Below are 13,703 nucleotides of genomic sequence, written 5' to 3'. Positions count from 1 at the left end.
CCCTGCAAGGGTGTGTGCATGACATCAAGCACAGGTTTTGTACTGTAAGGGCACCCTTTCTGTAAAAGTACTGTGTTTGGGCTTAGGTAACATGTTTTCCGCTTCTGTGGAGTATCTGTGCTGTTCATGGTTGACCACATACAAAATTGGTAAGTTTGCAGTAATAAAAATATTTCTCCAAGTTAATGCCAGCCCCAAGGGGCATTTTTTATGGTGCAAATCTCCTCTGCCTACAAATGTTAGCAAATATGGGGGCCCATTAGTATGTCGGGCGGATCGCCACCATCCGCATCGCGGTGGCGATCTGCCCGACATTTGTGCCCGCCCGCATGCCAATTCCCCCCCCACCAAATTACTATGGCGGGGGGAGACCGACGGACGGAAAGACCGTCGGCCGGTTTTCCGCTGGTAGGCAATCCGCCCGATTGCCTACCTGGCGGAAAAGCTGTTAATATGGTGGCGGTGTCTGGTAGACACTGCCATCCATATTAGTATGCAGGCGGAGATATGCCTTTCTGGAAAGGCATGCAGTCTTCGACATTGGGGGCTCGTAGTGGGCCCCCAGGGATTCTGGGGGTTGGGGGTGCACATTGGGGGTACCTATGGTACCCCCTGTATTTCAATGTACAATGTGGCAGGTACCGCGCAGTGCCTGTCACATTGTGCATTTAAAGGCACAACTTGCTTTTGTGGCATTGCGGCGGGCTGTGCTTTTAGCACCGCCCACCGCAATGTTACAAATGTGGGATGCGCCTGCCAGTGTAGCGAGTGCATCCTAATTGTAGGTGCAGGACCGCCTCAATCATTGCGGCCAGACCCGTTTCCGGGGGTATGGCAGGCAGACAAAGTCCGCCCGCTATACTAATGACCCCCATGGTTTTGTCTGAAAAAACATGGATAGCTGGAAAGAAACACCCATATAACTCTCATGGCATGGCGCTCATGGCATACCTTCTTGATGCAAAGCAACACAGAGCAGCCTATTATGTGGGAACACCAATAGCAACACCCATGGAACGCCCCTTCAACACAGAGTAGACTGCCTTACACCATATTTACAAGGTCATAAAAAGTCACACAGAGTGGCTTTGCCTGGCCTTGTAAATATGGGCCGGCACACTGTGCCTGTGGAGCATCACAGGGAGTTGAAAAGCTGCAGCAGGGGCATTGTAAATATGCCCCCTAGAAAAATAGCAAGCAGTATGGTTATAGTATTACAAGAGTCCCAGATAGCTAGGCCTGGGCGTAAAAAACTCTTGCGCGCTTTGCACTGTCCACAAGTGGCAGAGTGCATTAGGTGTCGTTGTTTGTGCTGATTTTTAGCACTGGGTGTTTGTCCTGTGCTGGAAAATCAGAGTGCGTTGCACAAGTGGGTACTGCTTCTTTCTGCCACTTGAGTAGATGTTCTACCTGAGCGGCATCTTCCTCATTGCAAACTGAAGGATTCTCAACGCGACCTGTAGAAGCCATCCGCGACTGCCCGCATTGAGAAATCTCACAGGGGGTGGTCTGGGGTGAAAGTTTCTTCCTTTGCGTTCGCCAGCTTAACGCTGGTGAGCACCAACTGGGGAAAAACTCCATTCAGAACTCAAAGTGGCAGAAAGTCAGCAAACTCCGCATGTAGATTAGAATTTCATACCCAGGCCTACAAATAGCTAATCTTCATGAAGTATTACATATAAGGAGAATGCAATTGAAATGGAGGATTATAGCTTCCCACCAACTGTTAGATGCTTGTATTCAGCGACATCAAGTGTTCCTGCAAAGCAAGATGGCAGCATCTCTGAGTTCATACATATACGCAGGGGTATGTTGGGGTACACTGAGCTTTTGGTTGCCATAAGGCAGTATGGGAAAGTATTAGCTTTAAAGTGAACCACAAAGTGTCCTGGGTCTGGCTAGCTGGATAACTTACTGGGTCTTGTTCCACCACGCACAACAAAGTCATAGGAGCAATGAAGAAATTCAAATCAAATAAAAGATGGTTCAAAGTGGTGTGTGCTCATTCCATTTGGCAACACCTTCTCATCTTTATTTTCATGGTTGATCTACTGCAAAGCCTGTGTCCATTGCTGGTTAGGATGTGAGTAAATGAGTAGATGTTCTCAGATATCTGTGCCCAATGATTATAAATCTACAGCCTCAGGACTCCATCTAATGAGGAGGGGCACAGTGGGTGCGGGGCTTCCATAAAGGGCAAGTCAGCTACAGCAGAGCATCTGTGGGTTCACTGGCTTACTCCTAGCTTGGAGCATACATTTATCAATACAGCTCCCAAACCTAGATGAACATTATCATTAACATTTCATGTAGTTCTGTAATGGTGAGCTTTTGGGTAGCTCTTGGTTTTATTAACAAAATTGGGCTGAAGCCACACTTCCAATAATGTTAAGTGCATCTCTCAATTGTACAGGCCCGCCAATTCAGGCTGTGGTCAGGTTTGTGCCTCAGAGAGGAGTACAGTATTCTTGGAGACTCTATTTACGACTGTCTCTGTAAGGGTAATATGTGTATTCTGTCCTAAAACCTACTGAAAGACCGAGGAGGAAGATGTCAGGGTAGGGTTGTGCTCTTTTGGTTCCTCTTAACCTCCACCTGTCAACACCATTCTGACTTTAAAGTAAATGTTTGTGATGTTATGGGTAACGATACAAGCAGGTACACTGGTAATGATTGTGAGTCCTTTTACAATTCATATACGCTAAAGTGAATGACGGGTTATATCAATGATTCCTGAATTTAATGTTGTTAGCATTCCATTATTATCTTATCTTCCTCAAGCCTCTCTGCTTACATTAATCAGAACAACTTCCCTGAGTGCAACTAAGAACTCCAAAAATCATCAGCTGCCACTGACCAAGAATTGAATCAGGGGAAAAGGGAGACTATTCCCTTGAGGGTACAAGAGGGAACCAATAGAGGTTTGTTCCATTCTCAGAGCCGACCAAGTATGATAGAAGAAGTACCAGACTTGCAATGTCCGGGGGAATCAGTTTGGTTTTAAGGAAAATAGCAGGGATAGCACAATCCTTGTTCCAAATCGCAAAGTAAATTGCAGGAGACCAGAATTTTGCAAAAATAGATTTATCTTTTATTTTCTTTTTTTAAAGTGCACAGGACAGCCAACGCGTTTCGCTCCCCAACCATGGGAGCTTCGTTAGGGCAAAATTCAATAGTTATTTTGTCCAATGTCAGTACAATGTAGGGTATGAATAACGAAGATGAATAGTACCAAATGATGGTACAGATACTAATCAAGATTGCATAACGCAGCTACTTAGGGGGCCGTAAGGTATCTTGAATCGAGTAATGTCAAATTGACTTCCGTAGATATATTTTAAATTCCATTGCGATTTCACAGAACGAGTTCGAAAACAGACAGTCCGTGATAAGCCGCTGTTACGAGTAACTCAAACAGAGTTCAACGTGGATCCTTTGATTGATTCCGTCGGGGGCCTCTATCCACGTTGAACTCTGTTCGAGTTACTCGTAACAGCGGCTTATCACGGACTGTCTGTTTTCGAACTCGTTCTGACGAAGCTCCCATGGTTGGGGAGCGAAACGCGTTGGCTGTCCTGTGCACTTTGAAAAAAATAAAATAAAAGATAAATCTAATTTTGCAAAATTCTGGTCTCCTGCAATTTACTTTGCGATTTGGTGCTGCCTCCACTTTTTCTTCAAATTATCTATCTGGGATTCCAGTGGGACCGAACCGCAGCAGGTCTTGGAGGTTGGACAGCACAAAAGAATTTGGACTATTTTATGGGACTTTTGAAATTTGAGGTGCTTTCGCTCTGATCCGCTGTGGAAATCTTTCTGTTTTTCACAATCCTTGTTCCCATAAAACACTCAGCAATCTCCTGCTTATATAAATGGATCAGGAACTTTAGGGACATATTTACTAAATGTAGGCACAAAGCAGCAAACAAGGTTGATGTCTGCATTGTGTCAAAGGTTGAGAGAAAAAGCAAACATATCTTGCTCTGTTTTACTCTCCCACATTGTCATGCAATATAGGCTGCCATTCATTAGTGCATACACTCTTGCACCACACTGCAAGCCTGCATGTTCTGTCAAGCATAGCATTTTGGTCTGGAATAGAAGCCTACTGTGCTTGAATACTTTCCCCACTTTGTGTGTATGCTGTACAGCAGAGCACACTTACAAAGTTGGAAAAATGTGAAGACTTATAAAAGTTAGTCCACGGTTACACCTGCCTCAAGGAGGCACAATGGTTGTTGTTGGTGAAAATCCCTCTCACCAATGTTAGTACTTAGAGATCTGCCTCAAAACCCATGGGTGGTTGCATAGGAACACCCTTTTAGCACCTATGGTATACCCCCTTGATGCTAAGTAACGCTACTTTGTATTATTTTCTTAAATTTTCCAGCGCAAATCATAATTTGCCTTTGAAAGTAAATCTCACCACAGCACTGTGCACAGGGTTGTATCAGTTGTGAGACAAAACCCAGTGCTAAGTATTAGTAAAACTGGGTTTAAGTGTACAAAGGAACACGAGAACATGTTGTCAAATGCACACCATGTCCGGTTATATTGGCAGCCGTGGCCCATACAGGTAAGAGAGGTGGGGCTCAGTGAGCGGGGGGAGGGGGGGGATTTTCACAGATGATGACGAGGGAACATTAATTATTTATTTAATTTCCCTTTGTGGTTATCTGTCGAATCCCCCCAACCCGGCCCAACCCCCCACCACTCTTACCTGCACGGGCTGCGGCTGTATATTGGTCATAACTTTCCAGTTATTGCATGATATTCTACTCCTTTTCTGAATAGTATGCAAAAGAACTACAGTATATTAAAGCATACTAGTAGTCAAGTGTTTCACATTTCGGTTCATGGTTTACATGGATTTGGAATGCTTACAGATTAAACATTAACTCCACTGAATGTAGTAGAACTTTACAATAAATATGACTCATTAATTATCTGAGGTTTGCCTGGCAGTGCCTCTAATCGCACAAGCAATTATCTAATGTTTAATAAGAGACGAATACGTTGCTAAAGTTTGCTCAGATATAACTGTCAGCCTCAGATGCTACAGTGGTTAATCAAACACGTTTCACACCATGCAAAACACGGTACTGGATAAAGAAACTATTTTGATATCAGTAATGCTGAAATGGGAAATTTAAAACGTTGAACACATAAGATATTTATTGCTAAAAAACGAATAGCTAATTATCATTATTCTCACTAAAATGTATTGAGTCACGCACATTTTAACTAGGAGAGGATCCAAGAAAATTACAGCTTGGCTAGTGTAGCTACATAATATATTGATATACAAAGTGCAGGTACAGATTGAGTGGGGATAGATATGGCTTCATATGGTTGTATAAATAAACACAGGCAATACAAGTGGTGAATCAAGGGAACAGTCATTAAAAGTAGCATTACATTGCTAAAAGAAAATGTATATTACAAATATTCAAATTCCAACAAAACAATATAGTTACCCCCTTAACAACATATTGTATAATGCATCATTTGTTCAAATCAATATTTGGATTATTCATTTTTTGAAGACTCTGCGGACAGATTTACTAACATTTTGCAAAGAGTTTGCATCACAAAATTGATGCAAACTAGGGAAAATGTTTATTTAAAATTTAATTGTCAGCTCAAAACTATAGTGCAAAGGTGCATGCCTGGCAGGTAAGCAGCCTCATCGTGCTCTAATGCTAGGGAAAAGAGCAGGAGTGCTGTATCTGAGTAGATATTGCACTACCCTTCTCTGTCCCTCTCACAAAATGCAGCACCCCACCTTTAGTTGCTGCACTGCATTACTTGACAATTTAAGTATTCTGCACATATATTTTCACATGGAGACACAAACCACATGGGAACGTACTGTTAGACCTAAAATCCTTCCTGTGGTTTCTCCCTAACCTTTTGCCTTTAGACTTACTGTTTTAGCTTACTTTGTTCTGCTCACTTTACCACTGCTAACCAGCGCTAAAGTGCTTGTGAACTCTCCTTAATACATGGGAACATTGACTTAGACCCAATTGGCACATTTAATTTACTTGTAGGGCCCTAGTAAAGTGGCACTAGATGCGTACAGGGCCTGCAAATTAAATGTTACTAGGGTGCCTGCGGCACTGATTGTGCCACCCCATTATGTAGCCCTTTAAACATGTATCAAGCCTGCCATTGCAGAGCCTGTGTGTGCAGTTTTACCATGCCATGTCGACCTGACAAAAAAAAACCTTTGCCAGGCTCAAAACTTACTTTTTAATACATATATGTAACTCCTAGAGTAGGCACTGTACAGCCTAGATGGCAGGGTGCAATGTATATAAAAAGTAAGACATGTACTTTTCAGTTTTACATGTCTTGGTAGTGAAAAACTCTTAATTTGTTTTTTCACTTCTGCAAAGCATATCTCTCCCATAGGATAACATTGGAGTTAACTTATTGCATTTAATAAGTGGAATTTCCAAATAGGAACAGATGACCCTTCAATTTTGGTATCGCTAGAATCACAATTTCAAATCATAACTTAAGGTGAAGTCGGATTTTAAATTGCAATTCTGAAAATGCCTCTTTTAGAAAATTATCCCATTTACAGAAATGGGGTGAACTTGTGTCCCTCAGAACCTGGGTATGTATGATATATAAAGAAATGGTTCAGTTGGGCAGGTGTCAATTGCTTTGTAAAAGTGAATTCACTGTATCCACAACATTTGACTTTTTGTGAAGTAACTATGATATTTTGAAAGGTTCAACGTCTCCACTGGAGAACCAAACTGTACTGTTTTAACACACCACAAAGACGATTATTTTTTTGTCAGAAAAAGGAATTTGTATTGTACACAAATTATTGAACATGGCTGTCAATAAAACAATACAAGGTAGGATAATAAAGTGATTAAAGTGCAAAAAGTGACTTTGTGACAATGCGTGGAAAATGTGCTATATATATATTATACAAATAGGCAACACGTAAAAGCAACAATAGTAATGTAATACTGTCCAATGTTCTCAATGCATGAATACACGACTCAAGAATGACTTTGTGTTGGGGCCTGTGCAACTGCGTGGACTAGCGTGACTACAACGTCGATGTTTTGACCCTAGGAACAAGCGCAGTTTAACATGCATCAAGAGCGGGTCTTTATCAAGACAAAGGATAGAAGAGCAATAGTTGACAGCCCAAATTAATCGTAGAGGAATGAATAGTGTAGGATCTGGATGAATTCAGCACTAATAGACACACAGCAAGGTTGTGGTCTGGGACAACGTAGAAAAAAATTCCTTGGGTCTCCACCAGCAGGTTGAAGGCAAAATCTCAAGTATTGTGTTTAAATAAACACCGCCTGCCTCACAATCGTTATGACGGGGAGGGGGGGACGTAACTTCTTCTGTCTGTAGCTCGGTGGAAGCTACATGTCAGCCATGTTCAGTAATTTGTGTACATTCCTTTTTTAAATTCAATTTAATTAAAAAAAACTATATGTGTAAAATGTTCTCTATTTTACAGAAAATCGTTATATGTAAGATTTGAGAACTTGTTAAATTTTACTGTACCATGCCTTATTTTATTCCTCTTCTCCAGGAAAATATTTGTCCAACTGGAAAATTCCCTATACTGGGGAAATGTAGGTGTGCTCTATGCACTTTCAACCTACTCATTGGGCCACTTATTAGTTCTTCTTTCAAGTGTACAAATGAGGCCCTCATTACAACACTACATGTCATTTCAGTGTGGATGGACAATGATGTCCCTGCCAGATTTGGAATTTGAAGTAGCTTTGTAAAACCTGAACTTTCTGATTTTTCTATGGCTATCTTACGGATGTATGACATTACAACGCATGCATTTAAATCGCATGCCTTTACAACGTAAGTATTACAACGCAGTCCATTACAACGCATAGTGCTTTGGGGTGCTGGATAGTGAATAGTTTAATTTACTATTCCAACTCCAGTCCCCGTGGACACTAGGGAAGGTTATTGGATAGTAAATTAACCTATTCCCTATCCTAGAGCGCCCCCCAGAGCAATGTGTTGTAATAGTTTGCGTTGTAAAAGTTGCGTTGTAAAGGTAGTGCGTTGTAAAAGTTTCGTTGTAAAGGTTGTTCACCCTATCTTACACCAGTGGTAACGAGCTAGGCATCATTTTAGCAAAGGTCTCACAATGCGGAAGACAATGCAGATATTTGTTTGCAAACTTCAATGCCCCTGCTTATATACCATTCAGTATTTGAAAACTTATAAAAGCTGTGGTAATACCAAACATGAAAATTACTGTACAGCACCGGTATTGGTATTTCTCAGAGCTGGGTTGTTGCAACACTTTTCAAGCAGAGCCTCTCATGAAGGCCTTAGACATGCTGAGAAGTGTACGAAAGGCAATGCAAATGTTAGTGAACATGCTGAGAAATTTTCATCTGTTGTGAGATTTCGGCACGCAAAAGTGACTCCTATACATATAAAATAGCTTTGTGATTATTTTGTCCGTTGTGCAAACGTATTTGAAAATGTCTGTTTGCAAGTCAGAGTTCTTACAAATAATGAATGATGCCCCTTCAGCCATATTTAGTGTAAAGGGTGCTTAAAAAAACAAACGACCTTACCACCTGATCAAATATAGTGAAATATAAAGGGCTGCTGATATGTGAGGTATGGTATTCCAGAAGTCAGATTGAGTGCAACTAAAAACATTATTACAAGAAAGGATTCCTTCTTGTACTGGATCTCAAGTTATCTTCTAATCATCTTTTAGTTAGATCTATTTAGCAGATGCTAAGAAGCAATTGGTAAATTACGATATTAATCCATATACATTATTTCTTCACCAAGCATTCCTTTTGTCTTCCTCGTAGATTTAGAGGTGTTGGACTTGGCCCTTTTTGCAGGGTCCTCCCTAAATATTTTGCCTTTCTCCAGCCTTTTTTCTGACATGGTGTTGGTGGTTTTAGGACTCTGGACACTTTAGCACTTCTGTCCAGTGTAAAGTGAGTGTGCTCTCTGTGTTAAATATGGTAAGATTGGTCTGCACCTGTTTGGCCTATTTAAATTACCTGTCAGTACCTTGTAAAGTGGTATCTCATATACCCAGGGCTGGTAACTTAAATGCTACTGGTGGGCTTGTAGAGCTGATTGCCCCACCCACTAAAGTAGCCTTGCAAACCTTTCTCAGTCCCCTGCCATTGCAGGGCATGTGCACGCAGTGTTACTGCCACTGTGACGTGGCACCTAAAGTGTGTGCATGTCTGTGACCCCCCTTTTACTACATGTCAGTCACCCCTAAGGTAGGCCCTAGATAGCCGTATTGGCAGGGTGCATTGTAGGGTAAAGATAGGACATGTCCCTTAAGTGTGTGACATGTCCTGGTAGTGACAAACAGCCATTTTGGTTTCTCACTACCAAAATGCATGCATTCCTATGGGAGGCTGCCCTCCCATAGGAATGCATTGGGGATTCCCTGATAAGTTTTTCAGTGGTAATTCCTGATATGAAAGGCGCAGCATGGTCAAGTCTGGTATATTTGGAATGGTAATAATAAATGCTGCCCAATGGTGTGCGCAGATTTATTATAACTATTTTAGAAATGCCACTTTTAGAAGTTGGCATTTCTGTGTGCTAGGTGTCTGCCGGCCTGATGTGGATTGCATGTCTGGCTGTTGAATGACAGGGGCTGGTGAGGTGTGTGTGTGGCTCCAGGAGGGGCAGGGTGAGTCAGCGCTAGGTTGAATGGGACATCTGCATTTGGAGTAGTGGGAGGAGAAGTCCCTGGTCCCTGAATAGGTCAGTGCCTAGCCTGTACAATGCTGGCCCCGCCCCCCATGTGGTGTGTCTGATGACGAGACCCACACTGACAAAGGGGAAGAGGAGCCTGGTAAACGGAGTGCTCCAGTACCCCAGAACCAGTTTTGGCTGGTTCCCCCAAAGCTCTGTACAACAGACAAAGAAAATTGTGATATAAATATAGGGGCTGTGACCCTATGAAAAGTGTGCTTGTCCCTGTGCTGGGGGCTGCTGCTGCTGGGCTCCAGGAGGAACCACCACAAGGGACTGCCTCCCTGCTGGAGGGCCCTGTGAGCTGGCCTGCCTGGGCCCAGCGTTGTGCCCCTAAGGACTTTGCTGCTGGAGCTGGAGCTCCTAGCACCTCGTGAGCATTTTACTTTTGTTGCCAAGAAGAAGAGGAGCATGTGTGCTCCGAAGCACTGTGCTGCACATCGTGGAGAGGGAAAATTCCCCCATGCTCAGACAAGAAGTGGGAGCCACCCCGCATTTCTGCCACATTTTTTAATTTCAGCACGGTGGGACCCCACCCAGCACTTGTTCTCATTTAAAACGGCGGAGCCTACCTCACACTTCTGCACTGGAGAGAGAAGGAGAGGAGTGCCAAGAACCAGAAGTCAGGTGTTCTGAAAGCCTGGCCTTAGGCGGGGCCAAAAACTGGAAGTCCATCATAGCACGGCCGGCAAAGGAAGTCAGGCAAACCTCCTCCCTGAAGGTGGGTGGTGCTCCCGTGCCAGAGAGAAAGCCCCACGGTGTTGTCCATAGGAGCCCAGGTGAATGGGGACTTCACAAAGCCTTCCGGGTGCCAGAAGTGTTGAGGCTGGATCGAGGCGGGAGTCTACCCCTCCTTTGTGTGACCCTGCAGTGAATCTGCCGGAGAGAGAAGACAGGGAGAACGGAAGAGAGGCCCTGAGAGGCGGGGCCGACCAAGGCACACTGCCTGTGCCCTCCCATTGCCACAACGTCATTGCCCAGAGGAGCCTCGGTGAAGGGGGGCTCCACAAAGCATTGCGGGCGCCAGAAGCAGCACCAGAGGAGATCGGAGGTGTCCCAAGAGAGAGCCCGGTGAGTGGGGCTTAGTTGGGAGCCTGGTGGGGGTGTAGGGGCACATTGTCGGTGCCCTCCCCCTGTGCTTGCTCCCTAGGCACTGTGATTGGCCCTGCTAAATCTCCACAGCTGCAACGTAGGGACAAGTCTGGTCCCTGGAGTCCCAGTCGGACGTGAGAGGCCCAGCCGGGCCAGTGTTCTTTTTGCTCCACAGCTGCACCGCAGTTGCGGGCAGCTGCACAGTTTGGGGGCCAGTTCTTTGTGAGTAAGGAAAGGGTGAGTTGCACCCCATGCCCCAGCGCATTTGCTCACTTTGTGTTTGCTACCAAGGTAGCCAGGGGGGTCATTTGAGAGGTCCCACCTAGAGCCCTGACATTTTGGATGTAGGGCATTTAAGCCCCTGTGTAAGGCCAGTTGGCCTGGAGGTCATTTGGCTATCTGTATGTACCAGAATGGCGCAAACCCCTAGGGGAAGGTGATGTTAGCCCCTGATGCGTGTTCTGTGGAGTTCTGCTGATGTTTATGCATAATGTGTTTAATGCCTACAGTAATAATACGAATGTGAAGATGCTGAGGTCATTATGGTACCAGTAGTTACTGGTTGTGTTTTATATTTACTACCTGCATTCTGATGGTTCTGACCGTGACACGATTGGCCTGGTCCTGTATATAATCCCCTGTGAATATTGCCAGTGCCAGTAGGCACAGTGTAAATGTGTGATTATGTTTCTAATGTGTTTATGATAATACAAAGGCTATTTTTTATATAACCTTGTGTAGAGTTCCTTTTGTGGTGTGCCTAGTGTGTTGCTACTGTGTGTGTGTTGCGTAAACACTTTACATATTGCCTCCGGGAAAAGCCTGACTCCTCGTGCCAAGCTAACAAAGGAGATGAACAGGGGTTACCGTCAGCGTGTAACTCCCTTGCCCTGACTAGAGTGGTGGTTTCTGCCTGGCTTAGGCTCATGCCATAGCCAACCAGAAATCCCATTTCTAACAAGAGGACTCTTTAGTGATCCTTGCACCTTTCATAACAATGAGGCGTGAACGCTCTCTTACACTTTTTAAAGGATACCTGGGCAGATATATTAAAATATAGCATATGCAACACAGCAACCAATGGTGTGTGCTGTATTGCATTGGAGGAGAGAGTATTGCAGAGCCATGTCTACAACAATATGTCAGTACTGCTCTCTTTCGTAGCATTGCACACAAGAAGGCTGCCTAACACCATGCAAACACATTAGCACCATAATGCAAAGGTGCATGCATGGTGTCTACCGTAGGTTTAGTTCTGAAAGCGTGACCTTCCAGTACAGCATAGTATGCCTAAACAAACTTTAGATTTGTGATGTACAGTGCAGCACAAATGCAATTTGCGAAAGTCTAGGTGAAATAAAAATATTTCTCCTTGTTAACGTGCGCCCCAAGAAGGCATTATTTTTTGCACAGAGTCCTGTGCACCAAAATTAGTAGATAGTGCTTTGCTTTAAACCAAGTATCATAGCATGGGGCCTTCATTTATCACCCAAGGGATTCCCCCTTGATGCAAAATAAAACAAAGGAGAGCAAGCACTATGTCCATTACTTTCAGGGCATATTTTAGGAGCAGGTACTTTACCAGGACTTTGTGCCAAATTGTGTCACTTTGACTTTTCCCCCAGCATAAAGTCTTGATAAATCTGCCCCACTATCTTTAATATTTATACCCTCCTAGCCAGCAACAAAATGTCTTCTTTGACAAATGCATCATGAGATAGCATAGCCTAAGGAATACTTAGTTGAAACTGTACATCACTAAACAATGTAATGTTTTTGCCTTGTGTCCTTCAAATTTCTTTCAGTTGAACTAAGATAAATGGTTGATGCTCAGCTGGACTTATTTTCAAAATGTGTCAAGCTTACATTTCTTTCCTCCTAAATGAAGGTTTAGTATTCAGTCCTTACATTTTTAGGTCTCACCTAAAGGTAGATTTCGCTTGCTTGACAGTCTCATCTTTCCCAAGATAATCATACAAAAAAAAACATTGAGACTCTCAGTCAACACTCCATCACCACAAAATAGAGATCAATAGACCAGTCCACTTCGGCCACTGGATAACTTGGCTGTGAGTGACTGCATTGTGCCCTTGCACATGTATAACTGGACCTAACAATAATTTCCAATCAGTAAAATGTTTTTAGACACTTGTACTCTACAGTGAGTGGTAATGCCTATGTATAGTATGGTGCCATCAACTATTTTCATAACACTGAAGACATTTCTTGTGAATTGCAATGTTGATTCATCACTATCAGCCAGCTTTGGTCTGTTTATTTATCTTTAAGAAAAAAATAGTACAAGTCATTACAAGCAAGAGTGTAACAATTTTCTAGCTTGAAGCCACACCCCTTTCACTTACCATCTTCATTGCATTCTTCTGTGAGGACCTCTATTGGCAGTATAGCACAACTGCAGCTTTCCATCACCTTCTCCATTGTACTCTTCTGTGAGGACCTCTGTTGGTAGTATGGTGCAACTACAGCTTTCCATCACTATCCCCACTGTAGTCTTCCTTGAGAGCCTCTAGTGGCAGATTGAACAACAACAGCTTTCCATCTCCATTGTATTCTTCTGTGAGGAAATATTTTGGCCTTATCATGCAAATTAAGATTTCAGGTAAATGTGGCATCCTTAGGGGGCATCTGTGAGCTGTATAGTAAAACTGCATCTTTCCTGCCCCTAGCTTGGGTGCCATTCTTAGATTTCTGTCTAAAACAAGGACTAACCTTCTACATCTTTGCATTCTGCTGAGACTCATGTCTCCTAGTCCGCCAGTGAAAAAAGTAAATAAATTCCTGCTTTTTTAAATTTATTTATTTTTTCCCTCATATGACCTCCATAG

The sequence above is a fragment of the Lissotriton helveticus genome, chromosome 8 (assembly GCF_964261635.1).
Source record: "Lissotriton helveticus chromosome 8, aLisHel1.1, whole genome shotgun sequence".
NCBI classification, from domain to species: Eukaryota; Metazoa; Chordata; class Amphibia; order Caudata; family Salamandridae; genus Lissotriton; species Lissotriton helveticus.
This window is presented reverse-complemented; position numbering follows the sequence as displayed.